The following is a 14,570-nucleotide window of genomic DNA, read 5'->3' on the forward strand; positions in this document are numbered from 1 at the left end:
ACCGCTGAAGGCAGCTCACCTGGAAGCCAGCCTTTGGCTGCAGTTTCCCATAAACTCCTAGCCCTGCATGGTTGTGCAACCGCTTTTCTGGGACAAACTGGCACTAGCCACAGTGTGGGGAGACCCTCTCCCCGAGGATCAGTGCCAGTCTGCACCACATCAGGGCCCCAAAATGTGGAGTTTTGAAACCCAGCCGGGCACCTGACATAAAACACAGGAGAACAGTGCCGCCTGGTGGGCAGACAGCTCAGACACAGACAGGGTGAAGGCAAGGATCTGCAGAAAGCTGGGGACACAAGAGGGAAGATGGTTCGCTCTTCTGGGAGGGCTTCCCGGACAGCAGCGAATGGGAACTCTCTGCTCCTGGAGAGCAGGGTGAGGCCAATCCCACCGCCCACCAATCAACACAGACCGGACTTCAGTGAGCAGCACAGCGCCCCCAGTGGAGGCCATAGCTGCTGACACCCGTGCCCTGCAGGTGCATCTTTACTAGGGCAAGTCAGCCGTGCAGCAGGCCCCTCCCCTAGAAGACCAGCGCGAACCCCCTGCAGACACTAAGTCTATGGGTCTTAGAGCACTGCTGCAAAGCTTCAGCTTTAGGGCAAGTAGGATCTAGCTTCTTTTAACAAGTGGACCAAAACGGACCTGGTTAAAACTTGCCACACAGTGGACAAGGTCTAAACACTCGCCACTATAGGCAAGCAGAAACTCTGCAGAGGACTGACTAGAGGGAAGGAGCAGGCAAAACACAAGAGCAGAGTGCATGCTCTGAAACACTTCCTGAAGCACCAGGCCCAAGACAGTATAGGACTACCTCCTCCCCTTCTTCTTCTTCTTCTTCTTCTTCTTCTTCTTCTTCTTCTTCTTTAAATATTTTATTTATTTATTTGATAGAGAGAGAGACAACCAACGAGAGAGGGAACACAAGCTGGGGGAGTGGCAGAGGAAGAAGCTGGCTTCCATGGAGCAGGGAGCCCGATGCTGGGCTTGATCCTGGGACCCTGGGATCAGGCTCTGGGCTGAAGGCAGACGCTTAACAACTGAGCCACCCAGGCGCCCCAGGACCTCTTCTTCATACAGCCGTTACTCTCAGGAGTGGGAACATAACAGGCTTTCCTAACACACACAGTGGCTGAGACAAAATGATAAGATGGAGGAATTCACCCCAAAAGAAAGAAGAGGAAGAAATCACTGCCAGGGATTTAATCTGATGAATATAGATGTGAAAATTCTCAACAAAATGTTAGCAAATCAAATTCAACAATACATTAAAACAATCACGCATCCCAGTCAAGTGGGATTTATCCCCAGGACTCAAGGATGGCTCACTATTTGCAAAACCATCCACATAATACGGCACATCAGCATTTCACATTTTGTGAAATAAAATAGTGCAACAATGAAAAGCCAACAATTAATGAGAAAGCTATTTGTAACATCTATAAGAAACTATTACTAATGAGCCCGTATCGTGAGCTCTTTCAAGGCAACAAGTATAACAAATATTGGATTAAAGAAAGTGCACAAGGAACATCACTGAACAATTACTGAGAGAAATGCAAGACACCAGTGAATATGAAAATATGCTCAAATATGTTCAAAGGCACGGAGTAACTATTTTCAGTATACTGAAAAGTAAATTCTACTAACATAGTAGTATGCCTAGGGGCGCCTGGGTGGCTCAGTCAGTTAGGCATCGAACTCTTGATTTCGGCTCAGGTCGTGATCTCAGGGTTGTGAGATTAAGCCCCGCGTTGGGCTCCACATTGGGCATGGAACCTGCTTGAAATTCTCTGTCTCCCTCTCCCTCTGCCCCTCCCCCCTCAAATAAATAAATAAATAACGTCTTTTAAAAACCATATTGGTGTGCCCAATAATAATAGCACAAAAATGGTTAAGGGAAGAAATAGAGTTACAGCAAAGTGAAGTTTCTATATCACATTGGAGCCCAGTGAGTAGAAACATAAAATCGTTTCAGATAGGTTATGACATGCGCGGTAAGCTCTAGTGGGACCTCTGAGCAACCACTGAGAAAAACATGGTTAAAAATCCTTGCATGGATTTAATGATACCCTGAGACACATTCACTTGAAACGAAAGGTGATTTTGAAAGAGGACCAAGAAACAAAAGAGTCAGGAGGCATAAAGAGAAAGAAAAGCAAAATAGTTGATGTGATTCCAACCGTATCGATAATTATTAATCAGCATGAACCCTAAAACACATGAAGCAAAAACCGACAGGATCAAAGGCAGAAACAGAAAATGCAACAGTAACAGTTGGAAGCTTCCATAACCCACTTTATGTAACAGAGAGAACGCTTAGGCTGAATACCAGCAGGAGCATGGAAGACATAATCCCATAGACCCACCAGAGTTAACGAATATAGAACACTTTCCCTGACACATCATAATATTCTTCTCGTCAAAATGCTTCTCACATGAAGCGTTCTCCAGAATAGATTACAGATTAGCCCATTAAAGAAGCCTTTAGATATAGTCAAGGATTGAAATAACACAAAGTAAAAAATGCTGTGGAGAGAGAGTGGGGCCGGTTTTCTACCACTTTGACCCCGAGCAGCAGAAGTGTCCTGTGGACACCCGGTCATGTTTTCGCACAGTGGTCACTTGGCAGTAGGATTACCAGTAAACACGCTTCATTTACTTTGTGTTTTATAGTAATTCTATTTTTTAAAAGATTTTATTGATTTATTTGAGAGAGAGAGAGAGTAAAAGAGAGAGAGAGAGCACAAGCAGGGGGAGAGGCAGGCTCCCCGATGAACAGGGAGCTCAATGCGGGGCTCGATCCCAGGACCTTAAGATCATGACCTGAGCCGAAGGCAGACACTTAACCGACTGAGCCACCCAGGTGCCCCTTGTAGTAATTCTTGAAAGGATTTTTATAAAAAGAAAAACAACTTGGGGAATGGATGGTGACATCAGAAAACAATGGAGAGATGCTAGAAATTATGGCAAATTCTCTGTCCTAATTGTAGTGTTAGAGATTATTCCTGGACATGGTCACAGACAGCCCCTTAAAGGAGGTTCTGTCAACCATCTCTTTCCGAGCCACATTCTCATTCCTTTCAAGATTCCCGAAGTCCTCACCCTTATTGTAGCACCGGTTCAAAGTACCAGTCTTATCTGGAGCATACCTCGAAGGGCAGCCTGGGGAGGGCAAGGCAGGGTGCAGACAGAAAGAGCAACAAGACTTGGGCCCACGCCTTTATTAGGGTGTGTGGGTGGCGTGCTTTGGGGTTCCCTGGGCTAGGGCTGCATTTGTGAATGAGGACCAAAAGAGTGGGGTTTTGGTAAGAAGCCCCATGGGGGGGTCTTATTGAAGGGGCGCATAAGGCATGTTGGTGCTGGGAGGCAGGGGAGACCGTGGATGACAAGAGCGGTTGGAAGCCATGGCAGGAACTTGCGTTCGCCTGGACTCTGGGGCTGGGATCTAGGCACGCACTTGCGTGAGGGGCTGGCGTCAGCTCCCTGCAGGCAGCTCGGCCAAACCCAGTGGGTGACAGGGCGGCATCCAGCCCTGCCGATGGGGGCCGCTGGATCCTGGAAATCTGTCTTGGATTTCATTTTCGAAGGTGACTGGCATCCACTAGGGGAGGGGCCACTTTTCCTCTCTCTGAGAGCCACACAATTCCACTAGTGGGCCCTGGAGCTCTGATTTTAATCTCCTGCCGAATTTTCGATGAGCTTATTTTAATTAACTAACCTTTGTAACCTGAATAGTGAGGCAAAGCTGGTAGCGTTCGCCTCCTCTAGGCCAATAACATATATGTAATCATGCTCTCTAAGCAATGGCGGAGGGCTTTGTCCCCTTGGGCTCTCCATTATAGGAGGGTCATATCGTACACTCTGCCCTCGATCAGGACGCCTGCGTGTGGAAGGTGGCAAGATGGTCAAAAAATCAAAATGGTAAGGAAACATTCATGTGGTGAGCAGATGTGAATGATGTCTTCTCTGAGGTCAAAGCTGTGGGGGTTACGAACACGAAGCCTTGGAGGAGATTTGATAATGTAGGACTTAGGCAGCATTAGAGACTGGGGTAAAATTTCTGCCCATTTGGAGAACCACTTATTGTTTAAAAGCTTGAGGAGGGACACCTGCATGGCTCAGTCGGTGAAGTGTCTGACTGGCTCAGGTCCTGATCTCAGGGTCCTGGGATTGAGCCCTGTGTCGGGCTCCCCGCTCAGCGGGGAGTCTGCTTCTCCCTCTCCCTCTGCTCTCCCCCTTGCTCATGCTCGCTCTCGCTCTCTCTCTCTCTCAAATAAATAAATAAATAAAATCTCTAAAAAAAAAAAAAAACAAAAGCTTGAGGAGCATGTCTCTGAGTAGGCCATTGTGTCTGTCTATGTCTGGCCATGGGGGGCCTAGAAACTAGGTGGACATTTCATGAGATTCTATGTTCTAGAGTCCACGACTGAACACTTGATCTGAATCTATAATGTCTGGTGGGTCGAAGGGGATGAACACATATCTGGTGAAGAAGGAGATCACGTGATGGGAGGCAGCATGCTGGAGAGAGCTGCCGCAGGAGTCTGGGTAAGGTATTCGTGGTGGTGGGTGCATACCTACCAGGTCCGGCAGGGGGCAGCAGTGGCCCAATGAAACACCTTTGCCATTTTTTTTTTTTTAAAGATTTTATTTATTTATTCGACAGCGATAGAGACAGCCAGCGAGAGAGGGAACACAAGCAGGGGGAGTGGGAGAGGAAGAAGCAGGCTCATAGCGGAGGAGCCTGATGTGGGGCTCGATCCCATAACGCCGGGATCACGCCCTGAGCCGAAGGCAGACGCTTAACCGCTGTGCCACCCAGGCGCCCCAGCCATTTCTAGCAGTGTCTGTTACCCTGGGGCCCAAGTCTCCACTTGGGAGACCTTCAGGGTTTTGTTTGGGAACAAAGGAAGTAATTATCTACCAGCACTTTGGCTCTGTACGGGCGTGTCTGCACACCCAGTCAGAGAGGGCTGTCAGTCCCCAGTGGCCTGATGTAATATGGGCCCACTCCCCTAGTGGGTATGCCAGACTCATGTCTGGAGCAACGTCTGGTGCTCTGGGAGGTCGTTCGTGTGGGGTCTGGAAACACGCATATCTTTTGGATAAGGATCTGCAATGTAGTTATAAAATGTTTCTGATGTCTGCGACGTGTGTGTGTGTGTGTGTGTGTGTGTGTGTGTGTGTGCGCAGACACGAATGACCATAATCAGCTCGTGTGAGTTGGTTCTTTGTCTCCAAATGGAGGCACTCCAGATAGGCTTTCCCTCCATCATGACATTGCCCTTCTGCCATGGTCTAGGCCAGACGATGAGCCCTTGGCTACGGCTCCGAAGTCTGTAAAAAAGAGTGTCCTTGGGAGTCTCCTTTTTGTGGCCTGCGTCGAGCCAGGCACATCGTTCCTGGTTCTGCTCGTTGGACCGAGCCAGGACGGCCCCCCTGACTAGGGATCGGCCACTAGCAGGGTGATACGCTGCAGTCTTCCAGCGGCCTGCCTTGCCTACAAGGATGCTGTTGCTCTCAGTGAAACACGCCAAGTCCCTTTCCGCTTTAGACAGTTGGTGCCCGTGGGCTCCCCAGAGGCTGGCAGTGGGGGTGGCGCTGGCCGCACCTCAGTGCCAGTGGGCAAAGGGCCCAGCATGGGGGAAGCCACATCCTCCTGTAAATTGGAAAGGCCCTTAACATGAGGGTTAGCCCTTTCCTGAAGGGCCCAGTGGGCTGCAGAGGCCGTGCCACGCCTCTGCTGGGTTGAGTCTCTGACCCAAAGCAGGATAGCACCCGTGCGTGAAGCAGTACGAACTGCGAGCACGTTAACGCCTCTGTGAAAGGGCCCAGTAGGCTGCCAAGATTTGGTGCTCGCGTGGTGCGTACCAGGCTGCTGTCTAGGGCAGACGGTTGGTCCAGAACCCATGGGCAACCCAGTGGGTATAATCAGGTGTTGCCAGGAATTCAACTCCAAAGTCTGAGCTCAGAGGGACTAATGGCAGGGCCTGTGGTAAGGCAGCCGACTAAGGTTCTCCCCGACGGAAAGAGGCTGATTTGCTTGCAAGGCCATCAATGGGCCTACGTAGAATGGACATGTGTGGAATGTGTGGCCCCCCAAAGGTGAAGAGGCCTCACGCGTGTTGTGCTTGCTTAAGCAGGAGGCTCGACAGTGTGGTCTTCCCGAGTGGCATTCTCCGAGCACCCCCGTGGTAGAAGGTCATCTGTATGATGTCGAAGGTGGCAGTGGATTAGTGAGAGTGGATTTGGGTCTTGTCTGCAGAGGCTATGGCGACGGAGGGCTATTCAGATCCCCTTGGGCAGCCGAGGAAAGGGATACTGGGTGGCCTCAAAAGTGAAAGCAAATGGAGACTGCGAGTCTTCGGTAACTGGAACCCGATAAATCATGTTGGCTACAGCTAGGACAGCAGAGAGAGGCCCTGCACCTTTGCGTACCAGCTGTTATTTCTACAACACTGGGAAGGGGGCCTTAATGGCAGGAGCCTGTGCGTTTAAGGTTGGATAGTCAATTCTGAGTCTCCATTCAGTGGCGGTCGGTTTTAACAGTGTCCAGGGCTCTTAAAGGGTGAGATGGTAGGCCTGATGACCCCAGGGTCAAGCATATCTCTAATGAAGGGCCAAAGGCCTTCTGTACTTTGCTTCAGCCGATACTTTGGTGTATTTGACATTTTCACTAGACGAGGCAGCTGGACGGGTTCTCATTGGGCAGCTTCCAAGAGAAAGGCCAGGACTTTGGGTTTATTCCCAGACATGTCACTGAGTGAGGGCCTTTGTACCTCTCATGGGAAGAAAGAGAGCTAGGGGGCCACCACCGCTGACATCTGTTCTAGAAATATGGTGCCAGTAGACACATGTAGATTAATATTCACTCCCTTCATAGTTTGACCTGCTGTGCCTTGTAGACGGTAAGAAGTTTGCTTGGGGAATTGAGAAGGGTTATTTGGAATTATCATGACTTGAGCTCCTATGGCTAATAGGACCACCAGAGTTGTAAATGGGTGTTTGCCCCTAGGAGTGGGGCAAGCTCCAGGAGGCCACTGAGTTCCTAGGGGTAATGTTCTGGGGAACTGCTAAGCCACAGTTGGGGACGTTTATTGGGACAGAGGGGACCTTGAGACCTTGGGCCATTGAAATTGGGTTCTGTAGTGAGGTAACTGTTTGTTTTAAGGGGAAGAGTTTGCACCAGGGCCGTCCAGATATAAGATCATTAGAAACACCAATAAGGCACTCTGCTGTTTAGAATCATCTTAAGTGATTAAGATGCTTCCCAATAGGGTAAGCATGGGGTTCTGGGACCAGGAAGTGGGAAGGGTATTCTACAAGGAGCGTTGCAAGACCCGGCACCCAAGGGCTGGCATTGGGGTTGTGGGCTCCCTGTGTGTGCACTGTAAACTCTGGGAGTTTGTGTGTTTCCTTCACGGCAGACCACATGTATATTCCCTCCAAGACTGCTGAATGGAATAGGAGGCCCTATGAAGTGAAAGAGCCCAGACTTGTAATTGCAGGGGGAGGAGGGGTCCCTGTAAGAAGAATCCTCTGGATTTGGGGTTGATTTGTGGGGTCTCTTTAGAATTAGATGTAAAATCCAGATCAGCTGGGTTGCTATGTTCCAAAAAATGAGAAGCCCACTGGAGCGTACCAATCTTATGGAGTAGGCGTTGGGCCTCCCTAGTGTCTTCCATTGGCTTTGAGCCTTTGCAGTGACAACCACGACAAAGGGGTGGGCGGTGTACATTTTGTGGGGAGCATGGTAACTTCCTTGGGTGTTTTAGATACCGGCACCAGGTGTTCAAGCCATTCATAGCTCGGGCCATGAGCTCTTGTGCCACCATGCCCCGGAAGTGGGACTGGTATTATCCCATAGGGCTGGGGTGGGGACTGAGGTGTGACAGCAGCAAGGTCTATAGCAACGGAGGGACTTCAGACCCAGTCTGCACTCGCCTTTGTGAGGAGCCATGCCTTCCCCAACCAGGGTGTCCCTACCATACTGGTCAGGACTCTGAGTCCTCGTGTAGCCCACCCACACAGCAGTCAGGGAAGAGGGGTCTTCCTCTTCTCCTTCTAAGGGTACTGCCTGGCACCTTTATATGGCAGCCCACGCTTGGACGCGGGTTGCTACTCACATGTCCCACCCGTGAACTAATGCAACAAGACCTTGAGAAAAATCATAGTTAATTTACCTAATAGTTGGCTCTGCTTAGAGTTGTGAAATACACTCAAAGTCTATTCTCTGCTGGGGGAATTCGCCCTCTGTGGGCATGAGCAAGCAGAAGACGTATCTACCACCAGGCTCTGAACTGAGTTCAGGGCATTCTCCCCTTTCCTTTAAGTATAATGCATGTTCATAGCCAGAGAGTTTTATTGACCCGTCCTGTAGAATCCCAGAAGTCTAACAGCATTCCTTCTTTTCTCCCTCTTTCTTGTGTCTTCAGTCCAGGCTGGCAATGTTTCTTCTAGCATAACGCTCTTTAAAAATGTGTTGATGGGGCGCCTGGGTGGCACAGCGGTTAAGTGTCTGCCTTCGGCTCAGGGCGTGATCCCAGCGTTATGGGATGGAGCCCCACATCAGGCTCTTCCGCTGTGAGCCTGCTTCTTCTTCTCCCACTCCCCCTGCTTGTGTTCCCTCTCTCGCTGACTGTCTCTATCTCTGTCGAATAAATAAATAAATAAATAATCTTTAAAAAAAATAAAAATAAATAAATAAATAAAAATGTGTTGGCCTCCCATGCAATTTGCAGGAGCCCAAGCCATTTGACAACCCGTCCTACCCAGATCTTTCCCTGTTAGCCATATCTCCCCCCCCCCCCCCCCTGCAGTGATGGTGATTGATTTTATGGGTCACACTTAAAATCACTTTAGCAAATGGTGGCCCAGCCACACTTCTGATGTTCTTTCCAGAACATTCTTTCTCATTTTTTGCCATATGTGTATGCTAAGAATTTTCCAAGTAGTCAAGTTCTGGTTACTGTTGGCTTACTACTTCTTCTATGTATCTCTCTCTTCCTTTCTTCTCACTCTAAGAAGCAAATAGGAGCCAGGTCACACCTTCAACACTTTGCCTAGAAACCTCCTCAGTTAGGGGCACCTGGGTGGTGCAGTGGTTAAGCGTCTGCTTCAGCTCAGGGCGTGATCCCAGCGTTCTGGGATCGAGCCCTACATCGAGCCCCACATCGGGCTTCTCCGCTGGGAGCCTGCTTCTTCCTCTCCCACTCCCCCTGCTTGTGCTCCCTCTCTCACTGGCTGTCTCACTCTGTCAAATAAATAAATAAAATCTTAAAAAAAAAAAAAAAGAAATCTCCTCAGTTAAATATTCAAGTTCATCACTTACTAGTCCTACTTTTCACAGAACACTTGAATACGATACAATCAAATTCATTACTATTTTATAACACAGGTGTTATTTCTCCTCCAATTTCCAGTAACACGTTCTGTCCATCTGAAACCTCATCAGAAGCATCTTTAACGGTCATGTGTCTACTGATACTCTATTCATGATGGTGTATGTCTTCTCTAAGATCAAAAAAACTTTCTCGAAAGCTCTCTCTCTTTTTCTTCCTGATGTCTCAAAAGGACTGCCTTTAACATACATATTTCTACCAACAGGGTCTTCAGGGCAATCTAGGCATTTTCTAGCATGTACTCCAAAACCTTTCCAGCGTCTACCCATTACTAGGTTTTAAGGCCACTTACTTCTATGTTTTTAGGTATTTGTTCCCGAGAGGTAGGACCCCATATAACAGTACCCAAACCTGTACCAGTACCCAGGACAAAGAACAGTAGGGATAGAAGTTACACATAACCCAACAACACAGGCCCCCACTGACTAAGTCTGAATTAGCTACTGTCACAGCTAAGTGTCAAAATGCTGCATGAACGACACGATGCCATTTCTCCAGGAGACCAACGAGAACCCGGACGCCAAATTGGTCACACTAGATCTCTGTCAAGACCAAAGGGCAGTGATTCATCCTGACTAGAGTCAACCCAGACTCTGGCTAAGTATTTCTCTTCCATGCCTTTACAACTCAGCTAGAGGAAATGTTCAAAGGCCCAGAGGAGCACTTGATGCACCAGCATAAACTTATTCACAACACCTCATTGAGCCACAGAAGACATGTGGTGTGAAGAAAAGGCATGGCAGTGGGTTCATGACCACTAGATCCCCTTGTTGAAATTCACACTCTGCCACGCAAAAGCTGCCACGATCGTCGAGCAGTGGGTTGGCTTTGTTCAATTTAAAGGACACTGAGGAGCCAGCTAGGAGATGATAGTATGCAAAAACTGGAAATTATTTCCAAATTGAATTACATCCTCTAAATCGATAACCACTGTATGGTTCTTCATTCCCCAGAGGTAGAATAAATAGTTCTGGGAACAAAATGGTACAAGTTGAAAAAGACCCATTTACCAAACCCCTAGTACTGCACTTGGGGATTTTGTTCCCTTGGTCCCCACAAATCAGGCTATGCATATGAGCATGGAAGTCCTGGTATCCAGAATGGGAACATTTCCACCGGGAAACACAGGAAGAGCATCATATATTAAATTATGCCTACCCCACTGCCACGTCCATTTCCTGGGCTAAGAGGCCAGAAGTCAAAGAAAGGAATCATCAACTGATTAATAAACCCTCAACATCAGCAGGAGGTACAGCTGATCTTTCTAGAATGCCTACATATTCTTTTCCTCCAGAGTTGTTCCATTGTGGTGTGTCTCGTGGTACCTCTCTGCCCAACTTTGATGGTAAAGGGACATGGGAACTTGCCAGCCCCTGGAAAGAGCATGGTGTGTAGAAAGTCTGACCTCTCAAAGATTAGGCCACTGCTCCTGGTATGACTCGCAGGCCAGGACTGTAAGGAGTACCTAGAATACGTTATAGCAGAGAGAGAGAGAAATAACACTCACAGACCTGAGATTAGCTGTATTGATGGGATCTGTAGTTCACAGACTAATTTCCTTTTGTAAGTTTTCCCTGAAGTTATTCCATGGTGATCGAATTTATTACATAAATCATATGCATTGACCCAGCACAAGAGATAGACTGTGTGGGTAGTTACGGTACATCACCTAGATACCCCCACCCGCGGGGAGTTTGGGCAGGTGATGACTCATGGCGGGATTCAGCCCCTGGAATTGCCCTCGGTCAAAGGAAGGTGTATTGTTCAACGTTACACCCCAGGGGCACTGCCTGCATCCAATAATCAGCAATGTGGGGTTGCAATGGCTTATTCTGTGCCTCGATTATAGACATTTGTGAAAAGTCGAGCTTGCCTTAAAAAGAGCAAACTTCTAGATATAAAATAAGTAAGCAATAAATAAAGAAAATATACTTCCAGCTGTAAAATAAATATTTTTTAAATATAACTGGTGGCAGCTGAACAGAATCTAATCTTTGGTTCACAAATTAATGTTGTCAAAGGAATGAATGAAGTAGAAAGTAACTTTGAATAACACAGTTTCATTCTATGTATTGTGGGGTGATCTCTTAGGACCATCCAGAGATTTTCTAGTTTTCTTTGCACAGAATGTTATGTATTCTGGCTAATTTTCTAAAAGCACGCATTTAAATCTTACAAACTGAAGTTATATATCAATTTCTAATGCACTACGATTTTTTCTCAGTTATCTATTAAGATGACTTAATCATAACCTTACACGGTAGAGAAACTGGATTGTTTCTGTATAGAGGACTATTTTCACATGAATGCTATTACAGGCATTTGGGAGTTTATGTTGTAGGAAGTATTCTTAGAGGTAATAATGAATCATCTAATATTACAAACTTACGAACTATTTGACTTTTCAAATACATACGGCACTGATGTTAATCATCTCTAAAAAGCTAGTAGAAACATTTTGTCTAAATAGGGCGATTAGCGTCAGATTGATTTCAATGTCACAGAGCAAACAATTGCATTTACTTTAAATAAATTGCAAAATTACCAAATCTACTATTTGTGTTGTTGAACAAAATACATTACAGTTGTCAACTCTGAATTTCACACAGGCTGGTGTGTTTTTTTGTTTCGTTTTTTGCCTTGTTTTGTTTTTTACTGTGCTTTTGGAACTCAGGCTAGCAAAATTAGAGAAAGGGCTTCAGGTTTCTGCTCTGGCTTATAAAGGGTACGAAAGATGCCATTTGTATCCTCACAAAAAGGAAAAGAACAACTGCATAAACCAAAAACAACTATTCTCGGATCCATGAGAATGTTGAAGTCCAAAGGCACCCACCATTTGCCCAACCTGGAGAGACAGAAAGCTACACAGAATCACAACCTATCAGGAGCAGGAGCTCCCTGCTGGAGTTGGTAGGAACATTTACACCCTAATTGAAAAATCACCACAGTGTAAAACCAATTTGGGATTTAAATGCTCTGGGACTGCGAGGCTCCCACAGATTCATGGAGCCCCACCAAGTTCTCCTTGTGCAGATCAAAATAAAATGCCTTTTCTTTCCAAGAGGAAGAGAAACAAAGTAAACATTTTGAAATCTACCCAGAGCCAGAGTGACTGCTCTTGGCTCTACTCTCGGTAAAGAAGGAGGGTTCCAAAGAGAAACTAGGTTACCAAAGCTTTATCTGATGTGGAGAAAGGCCATCAATCAGCTTCAGCCCTTCTAGCCTTTCTATCTCATATAAAAGGAGAAAGAAGAAAGAAGAAAGAAAGAAAGAAAGAAAGAAAGAAAGAAAGAAAGAAAGAAAGAAAGAAAGAAAGAAAGGAAGAAAGAAAACAACCAATAATGAAACTCATCTGAAGATCACAGCACAGGGACTCTTACTGCCCTCCCTCCAAAGAAAAATAAATAAATAAATGTATTCATAATATTGTATAATGTTCTCCCTCCCCAGCATCCAAGCATCACATCAACAGGGCTCTGGGCCAAGAAACAGTGGATTACCAGGGAGAGAGCTGCATGACACAGATTCCATATAAGGAGTTTCTAGAAGATTCCATATAAGAAGACCCAAAGGCAATAAGAGAGAAGAACAAAGCTGAAAAAAACCAAGTACACTAGAGCAGATTGAAGCCTCAGGCACATAAGATACAGAAAACACTAAACACAGCCTATCATCTAGCTGGATTGACATTAAACCTCACACTGAAAGCCTATTTTTCTCAATCTGACCACCCGATGGATCAGAGACACAGCGAACCTCAGAGACAGTCTCAGACAGGGCATAGATTTTTGGAATGATCAGACCAGGAATGTAAAATAACTGAGATTAACATGCTAAGGGCTCTAATGAAAAAAGCAGGCAATAGGCTAGAACAGACAGCTAATAACAGCAGAGAGCTGGAAACTCTAAGAAGCAATGGAATGGAAATGCTAGAAATCAGAAACTCTGTAATGGAAAAGATGAATGCCTTTGATGGGCTCAACAGCAGCCTGGACATGGCGAAGTGAAGAATGAAATAAGACGAAATCAGAGAGGAAAGCACACCATAAGAGACTCTTTTTTTTTTTTTAAGATTTTATTTATTATTATTATTATTTTATTTATTTGACAGAGAGAGACAGCCAGTGAGAGAGGGAACACAAGCAGGGGGAGTGGGAGAGGAGGAAGCAGGCTCCCAGCAGAGCAGGGAGCCCAATGCAGGGCTCGATCCCAGGACCCTGGAATCACGTGCTGGGCTGAAGGCAGATGCTTACGACTGAGCCACCCAGGCACCCCAACCATGAGAGACTCTTAACTCTAGGAAACAAACTGAAGGTTGCTGGAGGGGAGGTAGGTGGGGGATGGGGTAACCGGGTGATGGGCATTAAGGAGGCACATGATGGAATGAGCACTGGGTGTTATATGCAACTGATGAATCACTGAAAAGTAATAATACCTCTGAAAGTAATAATACACTATATGTTAACTAATTGATTAAAAAAAATCCCTAAGCTCGAAGGCTGGTTAGTGGAAACGTTCCAAACTTAGATGCAAAGTGAAGATAGAACTTTAAAATGTAACAAAATAGGTAACTGTGAGACAGCAGCAAATAGTGTAATATTCTTGTAATGGGAATGTCAGGGAGAAGAATGAGGGAAAGGACAAGGAGAAACTTAAAAGTAACTGTGACTGAACATCTTCCCAAATTAAGGACAAACACCATATCAAAAACAGTGGAAAGGCCTTAAGGAGATTGATTTCTTTCAAAAAGAGACACATGCATCCAGGCAGAAATTATACCATTGTTGCCAGAGTTTGGGTGCTCGTAATAGGGATTGCATGTTAATAGTCGATAGAACTCTTTCTTTTGGGAGGTGATGAAAATGTTCTAAAATGAGGTAATCATTATGGTTTCTGAGTTTTCCCAGATATTAGGCTTAGGAGAAAAAAATACTCCAAAGCAGCTATTAAATATGTTCACAAAATACGTCTGAGAATGAAAGACAGACATGGGAACAATGACTTCTTTAAGAGGATGTCTCAGTAGAGAGAACGCGTGACTTGGAATGTACAGTTGCTGAAGTGTTAAACCCACCAAGTATCTCAATGGTAGGTTTGAAATGGCAGCAAAACAGAAGCCTCGACCGTGAAGCTGGGGCACGAGGGTTTATGCCACAGGACGAGCAG

Source organism: Ursus maritimus, unplaced genomic scaffold, assembly GCF_017311325.1.
Source record: "Ursus maritimus isolate PB19 unplaced genomic scaffold, ASM1731132v1 scaffold_23, whole genome shotgun sequence".
Lineage (NCBI taxonomy): Eukaryota > Metazoa > Chordata > Mammalia > Carnivora > Ursidae > Ursus > Ursus maritimus.